Here is a 12,755-nt window from a genome sequence, read left to right on the forward strand (position 1 = left end):
GGTAATAAAGCTATCAACTTGCAGCCCCCCATTGGTTTCCTAGGGCTGCTGTAGCAAAGTACCGATTCTGCAAGTTGGGCAGCTCAAAACAACAGAATTTTGTTGTCCCACAGTTCTGGAGGCTGCAAGTCCAACATCAAGGTCTCAGCAGCCCCACGTCTCTTTGAATGCGTGAGGGGAGGGTGGAGTGTCCCCGCCTCACCGCGGCGTCCCCCAAGGTCCTTGGTGTTCCCGGCTCATAGAGGCACCTCTCCAGTTGGTGTCCCATCTTCACCTTGTCTGCCTCTGTGTCCCTCTGCATCCTCTCTTCTTCCTATAGAGACGCTTGGATTTAGGTCCAGTATGACCTCATCTTAATTTACCTAATTGCCTCTGCAAAGACCCTATTTCCAAATAAGGTCACATCCTGCAGTTCTGGTTGGATGTGAATTTGGGGAACACATCGCGTGTGTTGCCCTCAGGAATCCGGGTAGTCACCTGCACATGAGCTGCGAGGACCTTTGCGATACTGGACATTTGTAGCCACCGATTTCTGCCCATCCTTTCGGCCTTGGCAGAGCTGACAGATGGCAAAGGTCACCGGGACAAAGCAGTCGGTGGAACGGAGCCTCCCTCGGCGCCCTTCCTTCTTTCTGGAATCTGAGACCCTCCGGTTCTGGCTGCCCTGGTAGCTCTTTGAATGATTTGACACCGATGTTTCGTTTCTGTTTTGGTGCTTTAGTCAGCTTTTTTTTTTTTTTTTTTTTTTTTTTGCGGTACGCGGGCCTCTCACTGTTGTGGCCTCTCCCGTTGCGGAGCACAGGCTCCGGACACGCAGGCTCAGCGGCCATGGCTCACGGGCCCAGCCGCTCCACGGCATGTGGCATCTTCCCGGACCGGGGCACGAACCCGCGTCTCCTGCACCGGCAGGCGGACTCTCAACCACTGCGCCACCAGGGAAGCCCTAGTCAGCTTTTATGGTTGTTCTTGGAAGGGTTGTGCTGTCAACAAGCTCCTCTCCTGGCTGGGAGCAGAGTCCTTATCTTTGCAGCCTGTCCTGTCATCTGTCTAACTTGTAGCTGGAGATAAAGAGGTACGTCATTAAGTTTACATACGACATCTCCTCCGGCTACCATAATCTCGGGACTATTTCTAATCTACTAGATCTGGCAAAATAGCGCTGGTACCTTCAAAAGTTCTTTCATCATATTCCACTGTCTGGATGTGCCCCCTTCTCCCAACCAACCCTGTGAAGTCATTAATGTAGATATTACATCCCCATTTCAAATACAGATAAATTATGATGCAGAAAGTTAAATCACTGTGCCAGGGCTTCTATGAATAAATGAAAGAACAAATCACCCACGCTTCCCAACTTCAAGCACCTTGCTGGGGGAGGGGTTGTTAAATGACATCATCAGATGGACATTTCCACAGATCTTAATACAAGTTTTATGTGAAATTAGATATTCACACATTTTTCTCCTGTAGCATTCTACGTCTGTATGTTTCCACTTAGTTTAGGAAGCACATAACAAATTAGATAATATTAGTCTATTTGGTTAACTTTCAGAAGCTCCGGCTTCCATTGGGAACGATCATTTATTCCTCTCCATAATTCAATTGGTTTTGAGCACTTTTCTCTTTTACGGTCTGGGTAACCCAAGTCTTCTGGGCTAATGTTTCTATCTTGAGCCTACCTTTCTTGTGATATTTGTGAATGTAGTCACAGCAAATTGACAGCCGGTCATTTGACATTTCTGCCTCAGTTATTCAGTTTGCAAAATAGTGATAATTAAGCCTTTTTTAGAAAAGAAGAAAGAGAGGGAGGGAGGAAGGGAATACACCAAATATTCAATTTTATCAGATATGCAGAAGCGGCACGTCATGTTAAATGTAAAAAAACTTTATATATACATGATGCTACTATGTGAAAACACCTATAGGGACTAACATGTTAAAAACGGTATGTACTCATCATACGAGTGCATTTTAAAGACAGGAAAAAAAAGGTCTTTGATATTTAATGACACTTTTCCTGTTGTGAGCAGAAAAGAATGGTAGTATTCAAAACTGGGAGGATGAAAAAAAAAAAAAAACTGGGAGGATGGACCTCGCGGTTCATGAATGTTGGGTGTGAGTAACATCTCACGTGATCTGTGCCACGGGCAGATTAAGCGGTCCAAACATAGAGGATGAATAGAATCATTAACGCACATAATCAGGTAACGTAGGAGAAAACCCAAACCACACTCCATTTTGGTTATCATATTTTTCTGAAGGATGGGCTGGGACCTTGATTTACACACGTACTCAGATATTTATTAGTCACCTACTGTATACACAACGTAAGGCCTTTCCTTTCTGGTTTCTTCCTTAGGTTCATGCCTTGATTGATCAAATTCCCTTACCAGCAGACTACTGTTTCTCTGTTGTTACCTGTCTGCCAAGCTCCTTTATAACCCAAATGAAAAGTTGATAATGTTTTATTTACATTGTGACTTTTTAAAATCGTGTCTGTTTAATTTTACTGAAAGCACACATCGTTTTGTGGTGTACTTCTCCTTTAAATTTTATTCTTAGTGATTGTCTCTCTGTAATGGAGATCCAAATAATGCGTTGGCTTTTTTTTTTTTTTCTTTTTTTAAGAGGGCTGCTTCCTTACTAATAGCCAATGAACTAGGTTTATCCCCCGTTTTATCGATTTTGTATATTGAATTATGGAATGTGCTAGTAACAAAGATATAAAAGGAATGAGAAACATAAAATCCATTGAAGACAATGAGAAAGTTGGACTTTTGGTAGGCACACACTGGTTTTGGATTAACCTGCAAATAGTAACCAGGAAAAATTACAGATTCTTATTGAATTCAATACCAAATTGTGTGGTGAGATTTCAGGGCTGTAGAGATTGGGGGGAAAAAATAAAGAACTCTGTGTTTTCTCAGATAAGAATGTCTTACTACTGGGAATAGAATGAAATTGGTATTTAGGTGAAAGCATTTGATTTGGTAGATATTGTGAAGGATAGCGATAAGAATGCAGGTGAAGGAATTTGAGCAATAAAATGGCTTTGAGAAAGATAGTGATGTCTGGGTGTGACAGTACTTGTTTTTAAAGGTCCTCTTTTGAAAATTGTTACAGGAAACCTCTTAGCAGAGAGGTCTAGTCATGATGGACCCCTGCCTACCAGAGTGAGGTGTTAGATTTGCCTGGTTAACACCAGAGAGTGAAGTTTTTTTATTATATCAATATTTTCTGGTAGGTAATACCTGTTTTACTGCAGAGAATTTCAAAAACACATACAAGCATAATGGAGAAAACAGAAGTCACTTGTAATCTTACCATTAGAAAGAAGAACTGGGCTTCCCTGGTGGCGCAGTGGTTGAGAGTCCGCCTGCCGATGCAGGGGACACGGGTTCGTGCCCCGGTCCGGGAGGATCCCACGTGCCGCGGAGCGGCTGGGCCCGTGAACCATGGCCGCTGAGCCTGCGCGTCCGGAGCCTGTGCTCCGCAACGGGAGAGGCCACAACAGTGAGAGGCCCGCGTACTGCAAAAAAAAAAAAAAAAAAAAAAGTTATAATATTGACAAAACACTGGTGAATTAACAAAGGTGTAAATAAAGCCCAGATGCAACTATCAGGAATGCAGTGGGGAGATATAACCATAGTTGCTGCAAACATTAAAAAGATGATAAAACAAAAAAGAATAACTTCATAACAATACATTTGAACATTTATTTTAAAAGGAAAAAAATCTTAAAAATATATAACTTGCCTGAACTGACTAAAGAGAAAATAGAAAACTTGAATAGTCCTATACATTTAAAGAGATTGAAACAGTAGTAAAAACAAATTTTCCCAAACAGAAACTAGTAGCCTAAATGGTTACACAAGAATGATCTATCAGGCATAACATTTGGAAAATAACAAATATCTCCAATGTTACACAAACATTTCCAGATAGAACATGAAGATATACTTCATTATTTATTTTATGAGCATAGCCAGTGGAACAATCCAGGCTTTGTGGAACCTTTCACATACCAAATTTTGGAGAATTTTTATAAGAAAATAATATAAAATTATAAATATAGAATTATTTAGCAGGCATTTGATGTTCTGTGCAAGTGAGAATCCCCAAAGCTCTAGCTTCATTACCATCTTGGTAAATCTTCCTTTGAGGCTAATGAAGCTTGGATTGGTACCAGAAGCTGACAAGTATAGTGAGATAAAGAAAAACTGAAAGCCAATCTAATACACAAACACACATTAGGAAATAACAAAATCGTACTCTGTCTTATCCAACAATATCTTTAGTGAGATAACACATCATGATAAAATTGGGTTTATTTATCTCATGTGTGCAGAATTGATAAAAATTAGTCAACATAATTTCCATCAAATAGTAATATAATTTCTATTACCAGGTTAGGGAAAAACATACAATTATCTCCACAGATGTAGAAAAAATATATGATTAAAAAGTTAACATCCATTTGTATTAAAGACCATTTATATATTTTTTAAAAGCATCTCTTAGCCAACTGGAGATAAAATGGAGCTTCCATTACTTCATGAGCCACATCAAAATATAGCCTTCATATCCTATGATGCAAGAGAATGTAAAAAAAGAATATTTGTTTATATATGTAAAACCGAATCACTTTATTGTACACCTGAAACTAACACATTATAAATCAACTGTACTTCAATAAAAATTAAAAAATAAAAAAGTAAAGACCACAGCTGAAAAAAAACTCTACTATCTAAAAAAAAAAAGCCTTCAGCCAATATAATATCTTTTTTTTTATTCAAACAGAAAGTCACAAAAATTATAATCATCCTCATCAGTTCACTCAGTCCCACGTAACTAATGATTTTTTCATCTCAGCCAATATAATATTTAATGACATAATTGAAAGCTTTCTTTTAAGATTGAGATCCAGGCAAGGATGTCTGTATTACCACTTTTATTCACTTGTGTATTGAGGGTTTTACATAGTGTAGCAAGGCCAGAAAAATAAGACATAAGAATTGGAAAGGATGAAATGGAAGTGTGATAGTTTCAATTTTCCATTTTATATGATTATGTAAATAGACTATTCAAGGGCTCTATAGATACATACTTAGAATTAACGAAAAACTTGGTTAAGTTGATGGAGCCTAGGTAGAATTGCATGTCTATGTGCCAACAACAATGAATTAGAAAATGCAATAACAACACGTCACAGACTTAGAGAACAAACTTATGGTTACTGGGGGGGAAGGGTTGGGGGAAGAGATAATTAGGGAGTGTGGGATTGACATGTACTCACTGCTATATTTAAAATGGATCACCAACAAGGACCTACTGTATAGCACAGGGAACTCCGCTCAATATTATGTAACAATCTAAATGGGAAAAGAACTTGAAAAAGAATAGATACATGTATATGTGTAACTGAATCACTGTGCCGTACACCTGAAACTATCACAACATTGTTCATTAACTATACTCCAATATAAAATTAAAAAGTTAAATAAAAAAGAACATAAAATATAAAGTATTTTCGGGACTTCCCTGGTGGTCCAGTGGATAAGACTCCGCGCTCCCAATGCAGGGGACACGGGTTTGATCCCTGGTCAGGGAACTAAGATCCCACATCCCACATGCCACACGGCACAGGCAAAAAAAAAAATATATATATATATATAAAGTATTTTCATACACAATTTGTGCAAGTATAAACTATGTAGAAAATAATAAAATTTTACCAAGAAATATCAAAGAAAACCTATATAAAAAGAAGGATCTAAACATTTACCTTGTTAGAGGACTCATTAAAATATTTTAATTCTCTCATAATTGATTGACATACTTAGTATAGTCACAATCAAAATCCCATTACTCTTTCTCTTTCTTTCGTTGTTTTTTTTTTTTTTAGGAGCTTCACAGCTTCCATACACAATGTGTTTTGAAGCACAAAGACTTTGAATAAGAAAAAACACACTTGAAGAAAACAAGATGACCTATTCAAAAGCTACAGTGATTAGGAGAGTGTACTGTGAGTTTTGAGATAGGAATAGAAACCAATAAAAGAGCACAGCAAGTTGACAAACAGACTGTGTGGTCTTTTGATACATGACACAAATGGTATTGCAAATATGTGCAGGAAAGTTTTGACTTTTCAACTAATGGTACAGTTGAGTACCCATTTGGAAAAAGAAGGAAAGGAATAAAAAGAAACATGTACCCTACCCTACCTCATCAAGCATAAACCTCAGGTGCAAGTCACTGAGTACCTAAAGGGGAAAATTATAAAATCGTTTGAAGGTAATATAGGAGAAGTCTTTATGACCTCGTAATGAGAGGGGATCTCTTAAGCATGAAAAGCACTAATTGTCAAAGAAAGTATAAATAGATTTGACAATATTAAAGTTATCAGCACCTGTTCATCAAAAGACACTATTAAGAAAGTGACAGATGAGTCATACTCTAATAGAAGATATTTACAATATAGCTAAACAACAAAAAACTAGTACCCAGAACACATAAATCAGTAAGAAAACAAACAAACAGGGACTTCCCTGGCCGTCTAGTGGCTAAGACTCTGCAGAGGGCACAGGTTAGATCCCTGGTTGGGGAACTAAGATCCCACATGCTGCATGGTACGTCGAAAAATAATAATAATAATAATAAAGAAAACAAACAACAGACGACCTAGTAGACAAATGGACAAAAACCTGAATAGGAACTTCACACACACACACACACACACACACACACACACACACACACACCTCCAAATGGCCAACAAACGTATTAAAGTAGGATTGATATTAAAATTAATCAGAGAAATGAAAATTAAAACCAAAATGAGATGCCATTACTCACCAAGCACATTGGCAAAAAAAAAGTCAGAGAAGATACTGTTATTGAGGGGGTGGGTGGGGAAGAGATCTCAAACGCAACGTTTTTGGAAAGCAGGTTGGCATTCTCTAACACATTTAAAGATGTTCCTACCTTTTGACCCGAAAGTTCTACTCCTAAATATATATCTAGCAAAAGGATTGCATTTGTGCATGCAGATACACATCGGAAAAAACATACAAAGTAGTATTTTTTATAAAAGCAAAACTTGGAAATAACTTTCATGTTCACCAACTATAAGTGGATATAGTAAAATTTGTTTTATGTACCATGGAATTCTATAAGGCAATGAAAATGAACAAACTACACCTGTTTCCAACAAGATGGATGAACTCCACAAATGCAAGTTTGGGGCGTGGGAATTCACAAAAGAATATGTTATGGACTGAACTGTGTCCCCCAAGTTCATGTGTGAACGCCGCAACCCCCAATGTACCTGTTTGGAGATAAGGCCTTTAAAGAGATAATTGAGGTTGAGTGAGGGCAGAGGAGTGGGTCCTGAGCCAGTAGGATTGGTGTCTTTATAGGAAGAGGAAGGGACACCAGGGAACCTCGGCACAGAGGAAAAGTCCACGTGAGGACACGGGCAGAAGGCAGCCATCTCTAACCGCAGGAGGAACCAGACCTGCCAACACCTTGATCCTGGACTTGCAATCTCCAGAACTCTGAGAAAACAAAATTCTGTCTTTTGAGTCTGCGCTATTTGTTATGGCAACCTTACCGACTCATACAGAATACATACTTTAAATAAACGATTCCATTTATGTAAGTTTCAAGAGCAGGCAAAATTAAATTATGTTGCTTAAGAATATACAGGAAGACATAAAGGAAAGCAAGGAAATGATTTCCCTGAAAAGTCTAGATAACGGAGGGAGCCGAATACGACGTGGGAAGAGTCCAGAGAGGATGTTTGGGGGCTGACAGTGAGTGAGCCCGTTCTGGACCCGGATGGCGATTATACGTGTTTCTCTGTGTGATTCCTTACACCGTACATGTGTTTTACGTAGTATTCCATATAAGTGATCAATTGCACAATTAAAAGAAAAATGCAAGGGACTGGTAGGTAGATAATTTAAGGTGCTGTTTATTCTGTGTAACGAGCCAAGAATCAGGCTGTGAAGACAGACAGGACTGCAGATGCTAGAGGGGCTGCTCCTTATTTCAACCTCGTGGGTAGTAGGCACAAGGACGTGCATCCCATCCCCGCTATTTATGATATCCATACAGTTTATTCAGTACCTACTCAATAGTTTAGCAAAGCAATTGTTTTTTTAAAAGGTAAAAAGAATAGTGATATCCAGCCGTCTCAGATATTCAACTAGTATTTCAATTACCGAGGAGCCTAAGTGACAGGATTGCTAGAAAAAATACAGGATACCCAGTTAAATTTGGAATTCAGATAAACGATGAAACAAAGAAAAAATTTGTGTTGTTTGTGCTAAACATTGCCTGAGGTCTACTCACACTAAACAATTGTTCACTGTTCATAGAGAAATTCATACCAAGCTAGGTGTCCACGATATTTTTACTTAGAGACTCTGACAACCCTACTTAATATCCATGTCTGAACAACTGCCTGGGAATATCCCCTTCCATATCTTTATTTCAGCGCAAAGCATCAGTACCCAGCCTAAGATTTATTTCCCTTTTTCACATCATCGATTCTTCTCTCTCTTAGCAAAGGGCTGTTGTGCACGTTTCTTCTTTCCTTGGGCATCCCCACCTAAATGTGTCCAAGAACAAGCTCATTATCTTGTCTCTAAAACAAGACAATGCTTTGCCCCCGAACTTCCTTATTTATGTCAAGGGTGCCCCCTTAGGTTTCCCTGTTGCAAGCGACAGAAACTCAGTTGGACCAGATGTAGTCAAGTGACAGTTTATGGCCTCACGTGATGGACCCGCCTGAAGGGCAAAGGCAATAGGGACCCAGGGACGATGGAGCCGGGGCTCGAGCTGCATCAGCATCTCTTCTCATCCCTGCATCAGCACCGCTTCTCGTCCCTGCCGGCCCCGCAGGACAGCCTCATTCTTACTGGGCTTGCAGGGCTCCCACACGGGCAGCCTGGGTTTGACTGTGGCTCTGCTATTTCACAGCATGGCCCTTGCACAAGTTACTGAGCCTTTCTGGGCTTCCATTTCCTCATCTATAACCCCCATCCTAAGTCCGGTTCTCTAGAAGCAGAGCCTGGGGTAGGGGTTAGGATACGTTTTGTTGACTGAAGGGATATTCTCGGGAGAAAAGGAGGCAGGGAAGGAAACCAGCCTTGGGCAAGGAAGTGTGTGGTCTCAGCTAGAGTCTGTGTTCCCTCTGATTCCACGGGGAGCTCTGCAGAAGGAGCTGCAGTACAGAGTTGTCTCAGTTCGAGGCAAGGAACTAGCCTGTGGTAGTTGGCTGCAGGCCGCCTCTTTGGGAGGTGGAGGTGGGTAGGAATAACCTTCTGGCAACAGTGGCTCCCAAGGGGTCAAGGCCACTGGAGGGGGAGGGTGCATCCCTGACATGTAGTGGTGAGGGGCCAGGGAAGGACGCTGAGAGCTTCCCACGCTACGGATGAGAGTAGGACATGGCTCACGGGTCTGCAGTCAGGAGTGAAGGAATGGATACTGGAGATGTGCTTAGGTCGTTGTCTGGCCTACAATAGGAACTCCGTGCATGTTACATTAAGATTGGAACTATTTTTTATTTTTACTAGTATCTCATGAGAGAGATTATTTCTGGAAAAAAAAATAGAAAAAAAAATACATATGATCTGGCAATCCCAATTCTGGGCATATATCCAGAGAAAATCATACTTAGAAAAGACACATGCACCCCGATGTTCACTGCAGCACTATTTACAATAGCCAAGACATGGAAACAACCTAAATGTCCATCAACAGAGGAATGGATAAAGAAGATGTGGCACATATATACAATGGGATACAACTCAGCCATGAAAAAGAATGAAATAATGCCAATTGCAGCAACGTGGACGGACCTAGAGATTATTATACTGAGTGAAGTAAGTCAGACAGAGAAAGACAAATATCATATGATATCACTTATATGTGGAATCTAAAAAATAATACAAATGAACTTACTTATAAAACAGAAATAGACTCACAGACATAGAAATAGGTAGTCAACAAGGACCTATACCGATAGCACAGGGAACTCTACTCAATATTCTTTAATAACCTATATGGGAAAAGAATCTGAAAAGGAATGGATCTATGTGTATATATAACTGAATCACTTTGCTGTACACCTGAAACTAACACAATGTTGTAAATCAACTATACTCCAATATAAAATAAAAATTAAATTAAAAAAGACGTTGTAAGTGCAGAAACGTGAAAGTACGATATTTATAATACTATAACCATGTTTTTTGTAAAAACTTCAAAAAAGAAAGAAAGAAAGAAAAAAAATACAGATATCAACCTTTTCCTAGGGGTCCAGGAGCCAAAGTTTGAAGACAATCATTGGTTCCACCTTCTCTGTCTATCAACCAGTCCTAAGGCTGGATCTGGACTTGTGGATCTGGGCCCCCCTGTGGTGTGTCCAGGCCCATACCGCTGAAAACATCCACCGACAGATTTGCTCTCAACAATGTCCCTTCGTACACACATCCTCAGCCGTGTGATGTTTCCCTTCCCCCTCTCTCTTTCTCTCTGTTTTTTTCTTTCCTAGGTAGGACTTGATATATGTTTTAAACATTTATTTTTACCCAAATAAGAACTGCATGTTTAAATAAAGTCGAATAGCAGTATAACAAGCTCCAGATGTATAACAAACTCCAGCAACCCCCTGCCCCATCACTTCCTGCATCCCTCCATCCACTCCGGTCCTTATAGCCGTCTTCCCTATGTACCTTCTCCATGTGTTTGTAACCTTGATTCTTCCTTCATTAATTTAAGGCATGACCCGTTTTCCTTCTGTTATGATGAATGAGCTCCTTCAGCTCTCACATTCTCACACTGACATCGTATCACGATGTCTGCAGAGGTCAGGAAGCCCTGTTTACATGGGCACGTGTGCACTGTTCTTTGCAGAGCCAGGTAGTGTACTATGATTGCATTTCCTTTCTTGTATTACCCTTTAAAGTAGAGAGGCATGCTTTATTTTTAACCTCATCTGTCTTGAATTCTATCCCCAGGCCCCCGAATGTCTTAAAATGTCACCATTCTTTCCTTGCACTTTGCTATTTTGACTGACTTTAGAACCCTAAATTGGAGATTATTTTCTCTCAGAATTTTAAACGCATCCGTCACTCCACTTTCCTTAGTATCCAACATTGCCGTTGGGAAGCCCCATGGCTTCCGACTTCTATGTCTGAGCATGTGTCTGTTTCTGTTGAGTTCTGTGCGTAGACTTCACCTGCACAAGCGTGTGATAAAGTGTTGCAGGGGCTGAGTGATCACGGAAGATACCTTGCGCCCTCCTTGCACACACTCACAGCAATGTGAACCTGTTGACAACAGACTCACGCTAAGGTGTCCCTCTACATCCTTCTCTACTCTGAAGCTCTCCCTTGTTTTTCCTGTGTCCTCCTTAGCATGCATTGCATTTCACCGGGAGTCACTTTTTAGTGAACGCCTCCAGCTCGTTAGTTAGGCTGTCCTCATTCAGAGCTCACGCACTAGGCTTCTATATTTTGCCAGAGTGTACATAACTTGTAGTTTTTGCTCAAGAATCTGTGGTTGGGGATCGTGGTCCTACCATTTTTTGGTACCATTTCTGAAATTCCAAACATTCAACAAGGACAACCTGTATGACCATCTTTTGGCTGTTGGTTTTTAAAGAGTTTTCAACTCCAAATCCAAGGTCACTTTTGTTCTCACAAAGTCAGGGTTCAAGGTAGGGACCCAAGAGACAGTTCTATACATTCCTACTCGATCGCTGGCCACCTCTCCTTGGCTTTCTGCTCCAGTGACAGTCCCAACCTGCACGGATGGATTTTGCAAGTGGGGTTTTGTGCAACACTGTATCAAATGTATTATAGTCATCATTCTAGACATGCATCAACTACGTTGCTTTCATCTGTAAAGCTTGTAATTCTATCACGTGAGCAATCAAATTGTCTGTGGAATGATTAGTGCCCTACAAACCCTGGTGATCATGGCTCCTGGTTCTATTACCCATGGATGCTTTCCGATTCCCCCTCGCCCTCCTCCATTATTTACTGGAGATTCAGGATGTGCACAAATAATTCAAATGTATTATGTCTCACTGATTATTTTATAACGCCACTGGGTAGGAAGATGGTACAGTATTTCATAGATGAAGAAGGTAAAACAAAGAAATGTGTGGATTGAAGTACAATTTTCCAAGCGTAATTTTTTTGTTTGTTTGTTTGTTTTTGCGGTACGCGGACCTCTCACTGTTGTGGCCTCTCCCGTTGCGGAGCGCAGGCTCCAGACGCGCAGGCTCAGCAGCCATGGCTCACGGGCCCAGCCGCTCCGTGGCACGTGGGATCCTCCCGGACCGGGGCACGAACCCACGTCCCCTGCATCGGCAGGCGGACTCTCAACCACTGCGCCACCAGGGAAGCCCCAAGTGTAATTTTTATCTTAAAAGTCCTCATATTCCCTGGAACTGAAAACTCGGTCTGATAGAGTCCACCTTGCCTATCATTTTCTTGGAGGTCCCCCAAGCCCTTCTGATTTAGCGCGGGTGCAAACGACCCCCACACTTGATCTGCCTACAGAAAACCACAGCTTTGTCAGTATAGCTCTTCTCAATATACCCACTAAGCTTGCAGCCCCAATTTTTCACACTTTCTCCATTTTGTAGAATTTGGCAACACATCCGAATATTGTAATTTACATGATCACTGAATCAGAATGTATCATTGTGCATGGAAGACACGTAGCCCTCAGTTCAA

The sequence above is a fragment of the Pseudorca crassidens genome, chromosome 18, assembly GCF_039906515.1.
Source record: "Pseudorca crassidens isolate mPseCra1 chromosome 18, mPseCra1.hap1, whole genome shotgun sequence".
Lineage (NCBI taxonomy): Eukaryota > Metazoa > Chordata > Mammalia > Artiodactyla > Delphinidae > Pseudorca > Pseudorca crassidens.